Source organism: Mytilus californianus, unplaced genomic scaffold, assembly GCF_021869535.1.
Source record: "Mytilus californianus isolate M0D057914Y unplaced genomic scaffold, xbMytCali1.0.p SCAF_12, whole genome shotgun sequence".
Classification (NCBI taxonomy): domain Eukaryota; kingdom Metazoa; phylum Mollusca; class Bivalvia; order Mytilida; family Mytilidae; genus Mytilus; species Mytilus californianus.
Genome location: NW_026262604.1, coordinates 12,640,604 through 12,647,111, shown reverse-complemented (window position 1 = coordinate 12,647,111; position 6,508 = coordinate 12,640,604). Strand labels below are relative to the sequence as shown.

General features: G+C 34.8%; 1 pseudogene; it reads right to left on the bottom strand.

The window, feature by feature from the left end:
* Positions 1-4,024: 4,024 nt before the first annotated feature.
* Positions 4,025-6,134, bottom strand: LOC127722285 (zinc finger protein 239-like; annotated as a pseudogene).
* Between the last annotated feature and the right edge of the window lie 374 nt (positions 6,135-6,508).

The window sequence follows — 6,508 nt, the reverse complement described above, 5'->3', positions numbered from 1 at the left end:
CGTCATGAAGGGTATACAATTAGGAAAGCCACTTGAAAATGGGTGTCATTGCACAGTCATGCGTTTCTTAAACCGTTTATGACGTCCTCATACTAAATCCGTATAATGTGCCTTGATTAATACTTTTGTCTGAGAAAACATGATTAATCTTTTGGTTGTAAGTGACTAAATTTCAACTATCTTTTAGTAACTGCTACTACTCTCATGTCGGTGCTTAGTGTCCATTGTTTTTATGTTAGTTGGTTTGTTTGTGCTTGTATCGATTTACTGAAACTGGTTTTAACAGTTTGTTTCTAAATGATGTGATGTACCACCAATGTCCCTGGTTAGGGAAGGATTTAGCGCTATGCAACATGTTTAACATTGCTACACTTGATGAGTCTGTCCCAAGTCAAGAGCCTGTAATTAAGTGTTTGTCGTTGGTTCATGTCTGTCATATATTTTTTTTTGTTAATTGTGTTGTATAAATTAGGTCGTTAGCTGATTGAAGAATTGATTCACATTTTTCATTTTTAATATTGTTTTTTCTTATTGTTGAAGGTCGTCGTACAATGACCTTTAAATGGTTTTATCTTTATCATTTGATTTTTTTTGTATAGTTGTCTCACTGGCCATAAAGATTAACAGGTAAAGAATATAAAGAATAGAGAAAAATGGACCCAAATAAATGGGGAATATGTCCATGGGACACAGCTTGCAAATCATATAAAGTTATAAAGGGACATAACTCAAGATCGGTAAAAGAACTGCTACCCAAATGTGTTATTGATCTGAGTTGTGTGGTAATAAGTATAAGTTTCATGACATTTGGTTGAGGCAAACCTAAGTTAGAGAACGGAAACGAAAAAAACAGCAATTTTTCCATTTGGAAAGGGGCATAACTCTAGAACAGTAAAAGTGACACAACCAAAGTTCACACTTGATCTGTATTTCGTGGTAATTAGCGTTGTGTAACATTTGGTTGAGGCTTACTTAAGTTAGAGAATCGAAAAGAAAAATTCAGCATTTTTTTCCATTTGTAAATGGGCATAACTCTATAACGATTAAAGTGACACAACCAAAATTCAAAATTGATCCGTATTAATTTTGTTGTTATAAGCAATGCCATACATATGTTTCATAACATTTCATTACACTACAAACTGCTCAGAGTCTGAAAAGACCAGTTTTTGTGCTCGACCAGTAAAGTCGAGCACAGATTTTACGCGACTTGTCTCGACAGTACTTAACTGTACTCGACTTTACTGAAATAGTCTCGACCAAGGCTCGACCTGTCTCGACCATTCTTGACCTGTCTCGACCAGTCTTGACCAGTCTTGACCTGTCTCGACCAGTCTCGACTCAGTCTCGACCTGTCTAGACTAGTCTTGACCTTCAATTTTAGTCTCAACTGGTCTGAATCAGCCCATCTAACTAAATTAAATATTGATCTTACAAAATTCCAGGTTATTTGGTAGTTGGTTCATTGCTGGGAAATTAAAGAAGTAAATTAATAGGTAAAAAAAAAAACAAGAATTTTCATTTTTGACTAAATTCAGATAGTGGTCTTTAATTATTTCTATAACTTTTTCAAATCAACTTGGATTTTCATAAAACTATACCATTTCAGACTATTTAAGTAAAGTCGAGACCAAAGTCGAGTACAGTTAAGTACTGTCGAGACAAGTCGAGTAAAATCTGTGCTCGACTTTACTGGTCGAGCACAAAAACTGGTCTTTTCAGACTCTGAGCAGTTTGTAGTGTAACATAAACTAAAGTTAGAGACCAGAAATAAATAAACTGCTTCGCAGAGCGCAGCTGTATACGACCACAGAGGTCCAACCCTGAACAGTTGGGGCAAAAATGGACACAATATTCGCGCTTGTTACAGGTCTGAATTTGGATTATACTTAGATATTTGACACAGAATAACTGTAGTCAAAGAACTTAGAATTGTTTAGATGATTTGAATTTATATTCAACTTTTTGCTTTTGTGCAATACACTATGCTGTCGCGAATTGACGCCCCCCCCCCCCCCCCCCCAAAAAAAAAGTTTTCTTATCCCCCTTTTTTGCAAGAATTTTTCTTTTTAATTTCTGAAATCTGAAATGAGAAAAAAAATTGCCCCCCACCCCCACCCCTACAATTTTTTTTACCCCACCCCCCCTTTTTAAAAAAAAAATTCTTTCCCTCAAGATATGGTCATTATCTCAATTCAAATTTCCAATGGAGTTTGCAACCATAATTACCCATTTAAATTCATCATAAAAGTCTTAAAATCAAAAATGACATATTACATCATATTGGCTAAAATAAATACTACTTAATCAGCATTTTTAAAATAGTAACTTCTAAAAATAAAATGACAGCTAATCATCTCAAGACAATACAACATTTCTTTATACATAATTTAAAAGCAGTGTAAGGGAGGTAATCCAAACATAACCTTACGGATTACCTCCCTTACACTGCTTTTAAATTGTCTTAAGTAATTGTCCATTAACCAAGAAACCCTTGTTTCACCCTTTTTTGCCCCTAATTCCTAAACGGTTTGAGCCATAAACCACCAAAACCAATCCTTACAATCCTTTTGTGGTATGGAAACTTGTGGTATAATTTCAGAGAGATCCATACACCGTTCCACAAGTTATTGTCTGGAAACTAGAAAAATGCTTATTCGGGCCTCTTTTTGGCCCCTAATTCCTAAACTGTTAAGACCATAATCCCCAAATTCAATCCCAACTTTCCTTTTGTGGTTATAAACCTTGTTTTTAAATTTCATAGACTTCTGTTTACTTACACTAAAGTTATTGTCCGGAAACCAAAGTCTTCGGACGACGCTGACGACGACGACCACGACGACGTGATACCGATAAACGACTGCAAATTTTTTTGCGGTCGTATAAAAATTCAGTAAGTTTTCCATTTTTAAAGGAGCATTACTCTAGAACATTTGAAGCCATGCAACCAAAATTCAAACTTGATCTGTGTTTAGTGGTAATCAGCATTATGTATAAGTTTCATAACATTTGGTTGAGGCAAACTAAAGTTAGAGAACGGAAACCAACTTTGGGACGTACAGACGGACAAGGGTAAAACTTAATGCTCCCTCCGCTACAGCGGGGGCATAAAAATAGAGAATAGAGATAATTAGATGCTAAAATATTTAGAATACAAAATGGTGGACAAACAGAATAAAAAAAGAGAAAAATGGCCCTAAATTTAAGAATACAGAAATGAAGGACCACCCCACCCAATCCAGAACCTTGTAATACTATATGTTCTCATTTGTTAGTTTACATTTATTGTAACCACTACTATAATACAATACATTTATAAGTTTTTTTTAAGTTATTTCAAGTATGTTTTTAATGTGTCTTTTTAAAGCATTTCTTCTTCGCCGAGCGAAGCTGGATACGACCGCAGAGGTCCAATATATATAATAATTTCCGGTATGTGTTCTCATGTGTCTCTTTTCTAATAACAAGTTAAAAGCAAATTATATCACATGTACATGATGTATGCTGCTTGTCATGTGTGCTCTGTTGTAACTAAGTCACTTCTTCAAATAATTATTTGGCACAAAAAGTAAATTGATTGCATCTATTACATGTTTAAATTATGTTCTCGTGTGTCTATCTAAATTACCACTCTCACTCAATCCTATATCCCATACATCACATTTTTTAAGGTTTTCTACCAGCATTATGTTCTCATTATTGTCTTTAAGTCACTACTTCCAACAAATGTTTTACCACATACATCACAGTCATACGGTTTATTTCCTGTATGCGTTCTCGTGTGTATTTGTTAATTACCAAGCTGACTTAACCCTTTGCCACATACATCACAGTCATACGGTTTATTTCCTGTATGTGTTCTCGTGTGTATTTGTTAATTACCAAGCTGACTAAACCCTTCGCCACATACATCACAGTCATGACGTTTATCACCTGTATGCGTTCTCGTGTGTATTTGTTAATTACCAAACTGACTAAACCCTTTACCACATACATCACAGTCATGACGTTTATCACGTGTATGCGTTCTCATGTGTATTTGTTAATTACCAAGCTGACTAAACCCTTTACCACATACATCACAGTCATGACGTTTATCACCTGTATGCGTTCTCGTGTGTATTTGTTAATTACCAAGCTGACTAAACCCTTTACCACATACATCACAGTTATGACGTTTATCACCTGTATGCGTTCTCGTGTGTATTTGTTAATTACCAAGCTGACTAAACCCTTTGCCACATACATCACAGTCATGACGTTTATCACCTGTATGCGTTCTCGTGTGTATTTGTTAATTACCAAGCTGACTAAACCCATTACCAAATATATCACAGTCATGACGTTTATCACCTGTATGCGTTCTCGTGTGTCTCTGTAAAATACCAAGCTGACTAAACCCTTTACCACATACACCACAGTCATACGGTTTATTTCCTGTATGCGTTCTCATGTGAATTTGTAAATTACCAAGCCGACTAAACCCTTTACCACATACATCACAGTCACACGGTTTATCACCTGTATGTGTTCTCATGTGTCTCTCAGCCTCTACAATAACTTTTTTTCCAACTTGCCCAATAGGACAAGTACATATCAAAACTTACTTGTCCGAATGGAATTGTAACTTGTCCAAAAAAAAAAAACCCTTTATATTATCCTTTTTTGCATTTTAGATTGATTCAATGAACAAAATGAATTAAAACAATAGAACAGAATTTGATTTATATTTCTTAATATCCTTTTCAAAAATATTAGTCGAGAACAACTGAATCTAGTCATGTCTAGTCACAGGACTTAGGTCCTAGTTTTCATCAATGCCAAAGACTCTTCACATCAGGCACAGTCTGGTAGGCCTTCAGTCTACACTCTTTTGGTTTGTATCCTGGTCTTTTATGTTGATAAAATATTGATTATTATCATTAATGCCTTACTACAATCAGCTTTGTTTTAATATATTAAAATGTTTATTCAAACACAATCAAATATTGTTTTGTCTAAATATGATCATATGATTTTATGAATTTTATGGTCAATAATTTCTTCATTTTTATTTTAAAAATATTTTTGTTAAATACAATTTATCATTTTTTTTTATTATAAAGCAACAGAATAACATGGGGAAAAACGAGGTACTGGTTTTCTTGGTACCGAAATGTCTCAAACAGTACCGAACTGTCTATTAAACATGGAGCCGATTCGTTTCCTTGCCGGTGCCGAACTGTCTTGTTACCTTATCTACAAAGCGCACCGCTGATTCCGATCAGTTTTAAATTATCGATCGCAAGTAAACATGTCAAATTACTATTTATTTTTATCCACTTTTCTTGTTTTTTGTTTATCACTTTGATCATCAAAGTTGGATTTATTAATTTTCTACAGAATGATTTTACTTGTCCCGTCGGACAAGCTTGATATGGCTTTTACTTGTCCGACCTTTTTTTCCTCTGGTACCGGACAATCGGACAAGCGTTATTGTCGAGCCCTGTCAGGCTCTGTACATTACCAAGCTGACTAAACCTTTTACAACATACATCACAGTCATAAGGGTTATCACCTGTATGTGTTCTCATATGATTTTGTAAAATTCCAAGCCGACCAAACTGTTTACCACATTCATCACAGTCATACAGTTTATTTCCTGTATGTGTTCTCATGGGTCTCAGTAAACTACCAAGGTGACTAAACCGTTTACCACATACATCACAGTCATGGGGTTTGTCGCCGGTATGTATTCTCATGTGTCTCTGTAAATTACCAAGGTGACTAAACCCTTTACCACATACATCGCAGTGATGAGGTTTATCACCAGTGTGTGTTCTCATTTGAATCTGTAAAGCGCTATGATGACTAAACCCTTTACCACATAAGTCACAGTCATAAGGTTTATCTCCAGTATGTATTCTCATGTGTCTTTGTAAATTACTATACTGACTAAACCCTTTACCACATAAATCGCAGTCGTGATGAGGTTTTTCGCCAGTATGTGTCCTCAAGTGTCTCTTTACGTTATTACTTTGACTAAATTATCTTGCACAGATATCACATTTATATAGTGTTTTACCAGTTTGTGTGTCTATGTGTCTCTGTAGAGTACCATTGATTGTGACTAGATCGTCTCCTCCCACATACATCATATCAATAAAGTTTATCTACGTAAGAAAGAAGAAAACTACTAGTATATACATATTATAATAAGTGACCACAGGCGCAGTTTGATACGATCATAGAGGTCAAACCCTGAACAATTGGGACAAGTATGGATGTTTTATTCAAGTTTGATACAGCTTTGAATTTATATTATAATTAGATATTTGACACAGCATTGCATGGTTTCTTCCACAGAATGAATGTGATGCATGAATTTTAAAATTTTGAAATAAGACATTTACTTGTTATGGTCCAATATATAAAATCCAAGAACAAGTTTAGATCGATCAGTATATCAATAAACCATAAGAATTTAAATATCAAAGCACCCCAATAATTCAAATTTTGATGACACAAA